We start from the raw sequence: 12,049 nt of genomic DNA, 5'->3' as shown, positions 1-12,049 counted from the left end.
ACAATCAAGTTAAAAATGGACAAATGACATGACAAACATTTTTCAAAGGATGAAATAAAAATAGCTACCAGAAGATGAAAAAAAACCCTCAGGATCAATACTCATCAGGGAAATGCAAATAAAAATCACAATGAGGTGTCACCTCACCCCAGTTAGAATGGCTATCATCCAAAATCAAAAAATGACAAATGCTGGCCATAATCAATAATAAGCATTCTGAAATAAGCATTAAAACTACCTCCATTTATCTAGTTTTCTAGTGCTTTCTAGTGTATACATCATAGTCTTCTTCTTTGGTTTGTTTATTCTCATCTCCCTCTTTTGAAACATAGAATTGTTCTATAGGTCAATCTTTGATATTCTTTCTAATGACTTTTACTACCCTGTATGTACTAATGATTTCCAAATTTGTCTCTCCAGAGCAGGAACCCTCCATCATTCAGATTGGTATATCATACTGCCTACTTGTGATCTCTCTTTGGTTATCTATTGTGTATTTAAATCCTAACAGGTCCAAAATGCTACTAATGTTATTCTTTCTCATACCTGTCCCCTATATAGTTTTTCTTATTTAAAACTCTAAAAGTAAAATCTACTTTCAGTATGTGTTAAAACCTGTCTTCTGGACACGGTTGCAAAAAAAAAAGACCTAAATGAAAGATCTCTGTCAGTGAGATCCCAGTGGAAAGAATGGGTCATCAAAGAAGAAGGTACTTTTCTCCGAAGGGAGGAGAGAACTTCCACTTTGACTATGACCATGTCTAAATAAGATCGGAGTTGGTGAACTCAAGAGGCTTCCATAGCCTTGGCAGCTCACGACAAAGAGCCTCGGGTGATTACTGATAAGAGTGTCAATTGTTAAGTCAACAAGAGTAGTCACTGTGAACTTACTCCCTTTGTAGGATCTCTGTCCTTAATGTGTTGTACTGTGTGAATTAACGGTGTAACTGGTACTCAAACAGTACTCTATATTTTATGTTTCTGTGTGGGTGCAAACTGTTGAAGTCTTTACTTAATACACACTAAACTGATCTTCTGAATATAAATATAATTGAAAAAGAATCTTGATGTGAATGGAATGAGAGAAGGAGTGGGAGATGGGATGGTTGTGGGTGGGAGGGAGTTTATGGGGGGGAAAGCCACTATAATTCAAAAGTTGTACTTTGGAAATTTATATTTATTAAAAAAGTTAAAAAAATAAAAATTAAAAATAAAAAAACCTGTCTTCTGGCCAGAATTCCAGGATTTTAATTTGGAGTCTGCTGCATGTGGGCTGTATGAGTTTAGGCAAATCTCTTGGCTTTCTTGTACCTAGTTAATTCCTGTACAGGATGCCTAATATGTTACCTACTCACAGAACTGTGAGGATTAACAACGGTTTAACACATGAACAATAATTAACACAACACTTTTAATTCTGTATTATGTCCTGAAAAGTCTATTATCATCAATACAAAGGTTTCTCTCAGAGTAACACCTTCCAAAATAGATTTTAGTGACACAGAATCTTGAAAATAGCAATGACAATCAAGCCTGGTTTATTTATTCCTACATATAATGAAGGTAACACTGTCTTTTCACTTTTGCTTTGATAGAAAGTTTGATGTAAAGTTAATTATTTATTATTAGTAGTGTATTTTCCTGTTCCTACATGTTGCACTTAAATTTAATCTCACTTATAGAATATTACTATATATTAAATTGCCTATGTGCTTTATGAATAGGAGAAAACAATTTTAAAGGCACAGATAATGAAGAAAATGTAATAGTTTTAAATATTCTTTGAATTTTGTATATTTAATGTTTACCTGGAAAATTTTATATCATTTAAGATTTAAAAAATATTTAAAAGTATTACTATGCTGAACTGTTGAGAGCTTTACTTAATATATGCTAAATTAATCTTCTATATATAAAGATAATTGAAAATGAATCTTGATGTGAATGGAAGGGGAGAGGGAACAGGAAAGGGGAGGGTTGTGGGTGGGAGGGAAGTTATGGGTGGGGGGAAAGCCATTGTAATCCATAAGCTGTACTTTGGAAATGTATATTCATTAAATAAAAGTTAAAAAATAAAAAAGTATTACTATGCTGAAAAATATACATGATTACAGCACAGGTTTTACATTATGAAATTAAAAAAATACCATCAGTTATAAAGTGCAATACTAGATAACCTCATTTGTGTGAAGATATTTACTTTGAGAAAATGATTAAAAATATTAGCTGGGAAATAAGATAGTTATGAAAAGAAATCAGTTCTTTTGGAAGAACTTGTGGTTTTACTCACATGAAAATAGAAAATTTCTACTTCTGTAAACTTAAACATATAGTAAATATTTAATTATATTTTTGAAACAGGGTTATTTATGTTACTGGAAAAAAGCACAAAAATCCTACAGATGGCAATGATGCATGTCCCAGTCATGTGAAACAGCCTTGGAGGATTTTCAGTGGCCTTCCTCTAAGATATGCAGATTTTGGGGCCACTGTTGTAATGCAGTATGTCAAGCCAATACTTGTGACACTGGCATCTTTCATCAGAATGATTCTGATTCAGCTTCATGTCCATGTGCCTAGGAAGTACACAGAAGATATCCCAAATACTTAGGAACCTGCCTCCCATGTAGGAGACCATGATGATTTTCCAAACTCCTGATTTTGTCCTGGCCTAGATCCAGATTTCGTGGCCATTTTGGGTATGAAGCATTAAATAGAATCTCCATCAATCTCTGCTTCCTTCACATCATCCTTTCCTTTCTCTATTTTCTAAATCCTTGTTTTATTTCAAAGAAAGAGGGAGAGAGAGTGTCTTCCATGCATTGGTCCACTCCCCAAATGGCCCCAAGGCCTGGGCTGGGCCAGGCCAAAGTCTGGAGACAGCAACTCCACGTAGTTTCCCACATATGTGCCAGGGGCCAAAGCACGTGGGGAATCCACTGTTGCTTTCCCAGGTACTCCAACAGAGCTGGTTTGGAAGAAGAGTGGCCAGAACTCAAATTGGTGTTCATATGGAATGCCAGTATTATAGGAGGTGATTCATCCCATTGTGCCCCAACAGTCCTCTCTTCCATCTTCTGTGATGAGCTATTTCTAAAATGCTTTACTATTTCAGAACTAGGGGTTGTGCTATAGGTACCTTTTGTGTTGCACTCTAAGAGTTCTTCATATATTCCAACTGTACCTCAAACATCTCTCTCAGTGCAGACAAAAGTTTCTATTTCATATTTTAAGTGCAGGAAGTGGAGAGAGCTGAAGTCCAGTGAGAACATGTCGATCTCAGTTCAACTAAGTTGTTTTCAGGGGAAAGAGGAAAAGGCAGGCAAGGGATAAGAGTTAAAACTTTGGCAAGGGTCGGTGGCTGTACATGGCATGTGGTAGCTCTGGAGACTGTCATGATACTTTAAAATAAAGTGGCTTTTGTGGCTTTTTGTCTTTGTTGGTATTGTAAACATATGCTGTTTAATATTACCCAAATTTAAACTTTCTGCAAAAAAAATTTGAAGCAAATTTGAGACAGCATCCCTAAGGAAAAAGTCATTTGCTATAAAATTTTAAGGATACCCAAAGCAAGACCCCAGTTGAGATTCATCAGCATGAACTTGAGAGCTTTTGTCCACTGTTCCTCAGAATTGAACTGGGTTTTGATAGAATAGGAGCCACCACTGCCTCTTGTGTCTTCAGTCTTGCCTTTCTCCACATTCTTCCTGTATGGAAGACAAAAACATGTCTCGCCCTTTTCAACCTCTTCTTTAAACTCCTGCATGCGGTTCAGGAAAGCCACCACTGCATGGTTAAACTTTTTGTCACAGAAAAACCACAACCCCCCAGAACAGTATAATGGCAGCTCCTTAGATTTGTCTGTCAGAGAATCCAGATATGAATAATTTCCATAGGGTACCAGTCAATACCTCTGAAATTTCAGACCCATCTTATTGTCCAGGGCATGAAGCAGCAATACCATCTGGCCCAAAGCAGCATTAATCTCATTCCATTCCACAGGAACACTGGACAGGCAGCACAGCTTGCAGTTATGGATTGTGCCAAAGAGTCTAGTGTGCCAGATATGGAAGGTCGTGTTGAAGACATTGGTCTTCAGCTTGTCCAGCTGCATCTGGGCATAAGACATCTGGTTTTCTACACTTTTCAGCTCTTTATCCAGCCCCGGCTGCTGTCATTTTTTAAAATATTTATTTATTTGAAAGTCAGAGTTACATAGAAAGAGAAGGAGAGGGGGAGAGAGAGAGAGAGAGAGAGAGAGAGAGAGAGAGAGGTCTTCCATCCACTGGTTTACTCCCCAATTGGCTGCAACAGCCAGAGCTGAGCCAATCCAAAGCCAGGAGCCAGGAACTTCTTCCAGGTCTCCCATGTGGGTGCAGGGGCCCAAGGACTTGGGCCATCTTCTACTGCCCTCCCAGGCCCTAGAAGAGAGCTAGATTAGAAGTGGAGCAGCCAGGGTCAATCCAGTGCCCATATGGGATTCCTGTGCTTCAGACCAGAGCATTAACCTTCTGTGCCACAGCACTGCCCCCTGTTATCATTTACATTCATTGTATTTTGTCTGATACTCAACTTCCTCCTGATCCAGTCTCTCAGCCTCAGCCTAGACCTTCTCCAGATTTTCTGCCACTATTTTGTGGTTTGTTCCACATCTTCCAGTTCCTGGATTAGCCTTTCCTCCTCCAAGGCTAGCTCCCTTATCCCCTTCTGCAACTGTTCCCTGTCATCCTCATTCATCTGCTCTAAGATCTCCAAACAACATTTGTAGTTCTGACACTCACTGTCAGTGACATGAAGCTGAGTGTCCAGCTGGTCTGAGAGAATCTGTGCATTCCACACAAAGTGAGTGATCCACACCTGTCTGGCCTGAAATGATGTCAAAAAGGTCCCCAGTGACCTCCAGTCTTGGGCTGAGGTTCTCCTTGGTGCCGCCATCGGTTGCCTTCCCATCAGAGTGAAGCTCTTGGCACTTTCTGTAGCCATCATAATGGCTGGGGGGATGAATCTGCTAGACACCATCCTGGTGAGTTTCAATAAATTCTTCCTCTCCTGAGTTAGCTTCTTCCTCTTGGGTATCTCCTGATTTGACCTGGGCTGTGGCAAGTAATGGAGCTGTGAGTTCCTGGATGGCAACCTGGTCCAGGATCTTGAAGCTCGTGTCCAGCTTAAGGGGCTGGCTGCAGCGCTAGCACACGAAGCTCACCTGAATGGTGCTGGTGGGCATCTTGGACCCCATCCACATCTTGGGGCTCTAGAGCCAGCCATTCAGATTCAGTCAATTGTGGGGAGGACCATAGCCTCCGGTCAGCCCAGAACAAGGCCTCCTGAATCGCCATTGCCCAAACTTTATCTCTGAAGAGAACATTTAAATATTGATTAATATAATTTACCCCTTTATGCAATTATACATTTTATTTTTTGTCATATCTAGGAAATCTTTGCCTAATTTTATTTTATTTTTGGCAGAGAGAGTGGACAGTGAGAGAGACAGAGAGAAAGGTCTTCCTTTTGCCATTGGTTTACCCTCCAATGGCTGCTGCAGCTGGCGCGCTGTGGCCAGCGCATCACGCTGATCCGAAGCCAGGAGTCAGGTGCTTCTCCTGGTCTCCCATGGGGTGCAAGGCCCAAGCACTTGGGTCATCCTCCACTGCACTCCTGGGCTACAGCAGAGAGCTGGCCTGGAAGAGGGGCAACCGGGACAGAATCTGGCACCCCAACTGGGACTAGAACCCGGTGTGCTGGCGCTGCAAGGCAGAAGATTAGCCTATTGAGCCGCGGCACCGGCCAAGCCTAATTTAAAGTCACAAAAGTTTTATTCTATGATTTTTTTCCTTCAAGAATTATAGTTTTCATACTGCAGTTAGATATGTCATGAATTTTTTACATTTTTGTTAGTGGAAATTTCTTTTGGAAATTATCATATTGCGCCAGCACCATATTGAAAAGACTATACTTTCTCCCCTGCATTGCAATTGTGACTCTGTAGAAAACCTGTTCACTGTTTGTGTTTCGAACTTTTATAGATCTTCTTTTGTGTCCATTCTTCTGACTTTCTGTATGACATCATCACACTTTAGTATAAATTTATAATTCTTGTAGTCATTTCTCTGATTTTATTATTTTTTTCAGAGTTATTCTCCTATGAGTTGATATCAACATGTTACTTTTAAAATAAGCTGATCTTCTGTATATTAAGATAATCGAAAATGAATCTTGATGTGAATGGAAGGGGAGAGGGAGTGGGAAAGGGGAGGGTTTTGGGTGGGAGGGACGGTATGGGGGGGAAGCCATTGTAATCCATAAGTCGTACTTTGGAAAATTATATGCATTAAATAAAAGTTTAAAAAAAAATCAGATTGCTTGCTGGGAAGGGGATTGAGATTGTGTTGAGTCTATAATGTTAAGATAAATCCTGAGATTTTTTTTTGAGTAAAATGTCTCTCTCCACTTAGAAATATTTAATTTCATATGAATATTAAGTTGTTTTTGTAGGTCTGTCAATATTTCATCAGATGTATATTTTATATTTCAAATGAAATAGTGGTGATTCTAAAATTTTGATTTTTTATTGCTGGTATATAGAAATTTATTTTACTTTTCTGTATTGATTTTGTATCTTCTAGTTTTACTAAACTCACTTTTTGCTCATTACAATTTTGGCTTATGCATCAGAATTTTTGTGTAGCCCAAAGGTTGTCAGTTGTTTCCTTTTTTTTTTTTTTTTACAGGTAGAGTGGACAAATGAGAGAGAGAGACAGAGAGAAAGGTCTTCCTTTTGCCATTGGTTCACCCTCCAATGGCTGCCTCGGCCGGCGTGCTGCAGCCGGTGCACCACGCTGATCCAATGGCAGGAGCCAGGTGCTTCTCCTGGTCTCCCATGGGGTGCAGGGCCCAAGCACTTGGGCCATCCTCCACTGCACTCCCTGGCCACAGCAGAGACCTGGCCTGGAAGAGGGGGCAACCGGGACAGCATCCGGCGCCCTGACTGGGACTAGATCCCGGTGTGCTGGTGCCGCTAGGTGGAGGATTAGCCTAGTGAGCTGCGGTGCTGGCCCAGTTGTTTCCTTTCTCAAATTATTGTCTTACTAATGATAGTAAATATTTCTGATTTGTAACAATACAATTATTGTGACAACTTTTTATCACTTTAGTATTAAAGCATCCATAGATAAGTAAATTGATGAGCATATCTGTGTTTCAATAAAACTTTGTTACTAAAGCCTGAAGCTGGCCTACAAATGAGTTTGAAGATGGAGAATTCACACCCCTATTATGTGGTCATTGTTGTAAGTAGAGATCCTCAATACTTCCTTTCAACTTGACTGCTTTTATTTATTTTTATTGCCTCAGCATACTGACTAGAATCTTAACTACAATGTTGAATAACAGTAGTGAAAACAAATTACTATCTTGTTTCTGATATTAAAGGTAAAGTATTTTAATTTCTGTCATTAATTATGTTTTCTGGAGTTTGTTATCCATGCTCTTTCTTATGCTGATGAAGTCCTCTTGTATTTTTAGTTTCCTGAGATTTGTGAAGTCAGGAAAGATTGTTAACTTTGTCAAATGCCTCTATCCACTGAGGAGTTATAGGGACTGGACACCCCTACACAGCCATGGATAGACTATGAAAGCTGCCTCAGGTCTTGGTAAGGGCGGAAAACAGTGACAGGAACTCAGATTCCATCTTGAGACCTACCTTTACTCTGACTGAAGTTATCCCATCTCACAGACACTCACCTGCATGTTCATGCCATGAAACAGGATGAGGTATTTAATGCTGACAGCCCACATGAGCCAAGTCTCACCTACCTTAGCCACAGAAAATTTTTTCACAAAAAGCTCATGTGTTCAGAACCTTAAACAAAGACCCCCTGCCTAGCAACCATATGTCACAATGTGGGCCAAAGATGTTTTGCCCTTTGGAATGCGGGCTAAGGGTCAAGTGTACAGTCAAGTGTACATCTGTGACTGTAGACCCAAGTAGGGGGTGCAGTCCTAAAGCAGGAACCTCTGCATGTCTCCCACAAAAACAAAACAAAACAAAACAAAACAAAACAAAACAAAACAAAACACATCCCATGGAGAGTGGTAAAGTATAAAATTGAAAGCTCAAAAACAGGCTCACTCTTCTGATAATGAACTCCCAGCTTTGAGCCCCTCCTCTCTCTCAGGAGTCTGTACTCCTTTCTACACAATAAATCCACTTTTGCTTTGCACATCTTGGACTCAGCCCATTATTTCTATACTGAGACAGAGTCCTGGACCAGGGTATCTGGCATCCCCCAGAGGAGCGAAACAATAGTAACCCTGCAGTTTTTCTCTTTCATATTATTAATACCATAATAAAATTTATTGTTGTGTTATTGTTAAACAAGCCCTGCATTCCTGGAATATATCCCATTTGTTTAGACATTTATTTAGTTTATTTATTGAATTTGATGTCCTAAATTTTTAACACATCTTATCTTTAGTGATATCTTAGGTTGAGGAAGGTACAGAGATTTTCCAAAATTAACTGCTCCCATAGTGGCATAATCACTCCTCTTATTAATATAAACCTCACTAGTGGTTTATATTATTATATTAATAAACCTCAAATCCATAATTGACATTAGGATTTTGTATTGTAAACTTTATGAATTCATGCAAAGTTATAATAATGTGTATCTATCATTTTATTATACAGCATTTCATTACCCTAAAATCTTGTCTGCCTAGTCATCCATTTCTTCCCTCTACAATCCTGTCAACAACTGATCTTTTTACTAGATTCATGATTGTGCCATTCTGAAATGTTACATAGTGATGACCACGTATAATTGTTCACATCAACTTCTTTTACTTGGTAATATACCAAAGATTCCTCTGTGTGTTTTCATGATTTGTTAGCTCATTTCCTTTTAGCAATAAACTATTTTTTGTATGATACAGCACAGTTCACTCATACATTCACCTATATGAGAATATCTTCATTATTTCAAAATTTGTTTGTATTTTTACATTATTGCTCATGAGGAAATTTGATTTCTTCAATATCTGTGTTTGTTTTTACAGGATAATATTTTCATTATAGAATTAGTTCAGATGTGTTCCTCCTCATCTTTTGAAAAGCACGTAGAATTATATAATTTCTTTCTAAAATATTTGAAAGGATGCATCAGTGTGGATATCTGGGCCAGGTGATGCTTTCTAGGAAGATTTGTAACTCTGACTGTATTTTGCTTTATAGAAATAGGTTAATAAAGGTGGTGAGTTTCTTCTTGACTGAGTTTATCTTTCAAGGAACTTGTCTATTTTATTTATGTTAGCATGTTTCCTCTTGAACATCTCTATTATTAATATCTCAAGAATTTGTACTAATATAACTATTTTCTTCATTCATAATTTGTGCATTTCACTTGATTCAATTTCTGTCTCAGTTATGGGTCTGTTTAGGTTTTCTGTGTCTTCATAGTTCCATTTAGGTAGGTTTTATGTGTCCCAGAATCTATTCATTTCTGATAATTTCCCAGTTTGTTGGCATACAGTTCTTTGTAGTAATTTCTGAAGTCTCTTTTCATTTGTATGGTGTCTGTTGTTATATTTGCTTTTTAATTTCTAATTTTATTGATTTTGGTCTTCTCTCTCCTTTTTTTTTTTTTTGACAGGCAGAGTGGACAGTGAGAGAGAGAGACAGAGAGAAAGGTCTTCCTTTTGCCGTTGGTTCACCCTCCAGTGGCCACCGTGGCTTCTCCTGGTCTCCCATGCGGGTGCAGGGCCCAAGCACTTGGGCCATCCTCCACTGCACTCCCTGGCCACAGCAGAGAGCTGGCCTGGAAGAGGGGCAACTGGGACAGAATCCAGCGCCCCGACCAGGACTAGAACCCGGTGTGCCAGTGCTGCAAGGCAGAGGATTAGCCTAGTGAGCCGCGGCGCCGGCTTCTCCTTTTTTTTGGTTAGTTGGGTCACTGGTGTGTCAATTGTGTTTATTTTTTCAAAAAACCAGCTCTTTGTTTTGCTGATCATTCATAATTTTTTTGGATTCCATTTTGTTAAATTCTTCTCTAATTTTAATTATTTCCCTCCTCCTACTAGTTTTAGGTTTGGTTTGCCATAGATTTCTAGATCCTTGAGATGCATTGATAGCTCATTTATTTGGCACTTTTTCAATTTCTTGATGTAGGCACTTATTGCTATAAACTTTCCTCTTACCACTGCTTTTACTGTATCCAATTAGGTTTGATATTTTGTGTGGTTATCTTCGTTTGCTTCCAGAAAGTTTTTGACTTCTTCTATCACCCACTGTTCATTCAGGAGTACGTTGTTCAGTCTCCATGTTTTTGCATATTCTCTAGGGATTGTTGAGTTGCTAATTTCCAGCTTCATTCCATTGTGGTCTGAGAAGATGCAAGGCATGATTTTGATTTTTTTGAATTTACTGAGACTTGCTTTATGGCCTAGCATGTGGTCAATCCTAGAGAAAGTTCCATGCACTGCTGAGAAGAATGTAAATTCTTCAAGTGTAGGATGAAAAGTTCTGTTATACGCCGGTGCCATGGATCACTTGGCTAATCCTCAAACTGCAGCACCGGCACCCTGGGTTCTAGTCCCAGTTGGGGCACTGGATTCTATCCCAGTTGCTCCTCTTCCAGTCCAGCTCTCTGCTGTGGCCCAGGAAGGTAGTGGATGATGGCCCAAGTGTTTGGGTCCTACACCCACATGGGAGACCAGGAGGAAGCACCTGGATCCTGGCTTCGGATCGGTGCAGTGCATCAGCTGTAGCAGCCATTTAGGGGGTGAACCAAAGGAAAAGAAGGCCTTTCTCTTTGTCTCTCTCTCTCTCACTGCCTCTCAAAAAAAAAAAAGTTCGGTTATAGCTATAAGATCCAATTGTTCTATGCTGTTGATTAGATCTACTGTTTCCTTGTTGATTTTTTGTCTGGTTGATCTGTCCATTGCTGAAAGTTGAGTACTGAAGTCCCCCAATACTATTGTATTGGAGTCTATGTCTCCCTTTAAGTCCCTTAACATATCTTTTAAATAGATGGTACCCTGTAATTAGGTGCATATACATTTATAATAGTTACATCTTCATGTTGAATTGATCCCTTAATCATTATATAGTGCCCCTCTTTGTCTTATTTAAGTTTTTGTGTTAACAAAAGAGCTGGCTAAGCTAGCTCTTTTTTGGTTTCTGTTGGCAGGGAATATCATTTTCCAACCTTTTACTTTTAGTCTGCATGCACCTTTGTTGGAAATATGTGTTTCTTTTAAGGGGCAAAGAGATGGGTTTCGTTTTGTAATCCATTCAGCCAGTCTGAGTCTTTTAACTGGAGAGTTGAGGCCATTGACATTCAATATGACTATTGCTAAGTAGTGACTTTGCCCTGCCATTTTTCCAATGTTATTTCAAATTTATACTTTGAACTTCCTGTGATCTTTTACCGAGAGATTTTCTTCCTTTACCTTCTTTTGTATTGATGACTGTGTTTCTGTGTTTCTGTGTGTCACACATCTTTAAGCACCTTTCGCAGGTCTGGATCAGTAGAGACAAATTCTTTCAATTTCTTTTTGCTATGAAAGCTCTTTGTTTCATCTTTATTTCACCTTCATTCACAAATGAGAGCTTTGCAGGATATAATATTCTGGGCTTTGAGTTTTTTTCTCTTAGTGCTTGGAATATATTCACCATTCTCTCCTAGCCTGTAGGGTTTCTGATGAGAAGTCTGCTGTGAGTCTAATTGGAGATCCTCTGAGAGTAATCTGGCATTTCTCTCTTGCACATTTTAGAATCTTTCTTTATGTTTCAATGTGGTGAGTTTGATTGCAATGTGCCATGATGAAGACCTTTTCTGGTCATGTCTATTGGGAGTTCTGTGTGCTTCCTGTACTTGGATGTCTCTTTCTTTCTCCAAACCTGGGAAGTTTTCTGCTAGTACCTCACTAAAAGGGATTTCTAATCCTTTCTCTCGTTCCATGACTTCAGGAACTCCTAGAACTCAAATGTTGGTTTTTTTAATAGTATCCTGTACATTCCCAACAATATTTTTTAGATTTCTAATTCCCT

The 12,049-nt window shown here is 39.0% G+C and overlaps 1 pseudogene; it reads right to left on the bottom strand.

Moving 5' to 3' along the window:
* Positions 1-3,537: 3,537 nt before the first annotated feature.
* On the bottom strand, positions 3,538-5,227 carry LOC149123258 (beclin-1-like; annotated as a pseudogene).
* Positions 5,228-12,049: the final 6,822 nt, after the last annotated feature.

The sequence above is a fragment of the Oryctolagus cuniculus genome, chromosome 12 (assembly GCF_051225735.1).
Source record: "Oryctolagus cuniculus isolate XC-2025 breed Fujian yellow rabbit chromosome 12, ASM5122573v1, whole genome shotgun sequence".
Taxonomy (NCBI): domain Eukaryota; kingdom Metazoa; phylum Chordata; class Mammalia; order Lagomorpha; family Leporidae; genus Oryctolagus; species Oryctolagus cuniculus.
Note: the sequence above shows the minus strand (reverse complement) of the source record. Positions and strands in the feature narration are given on the sequence as shown.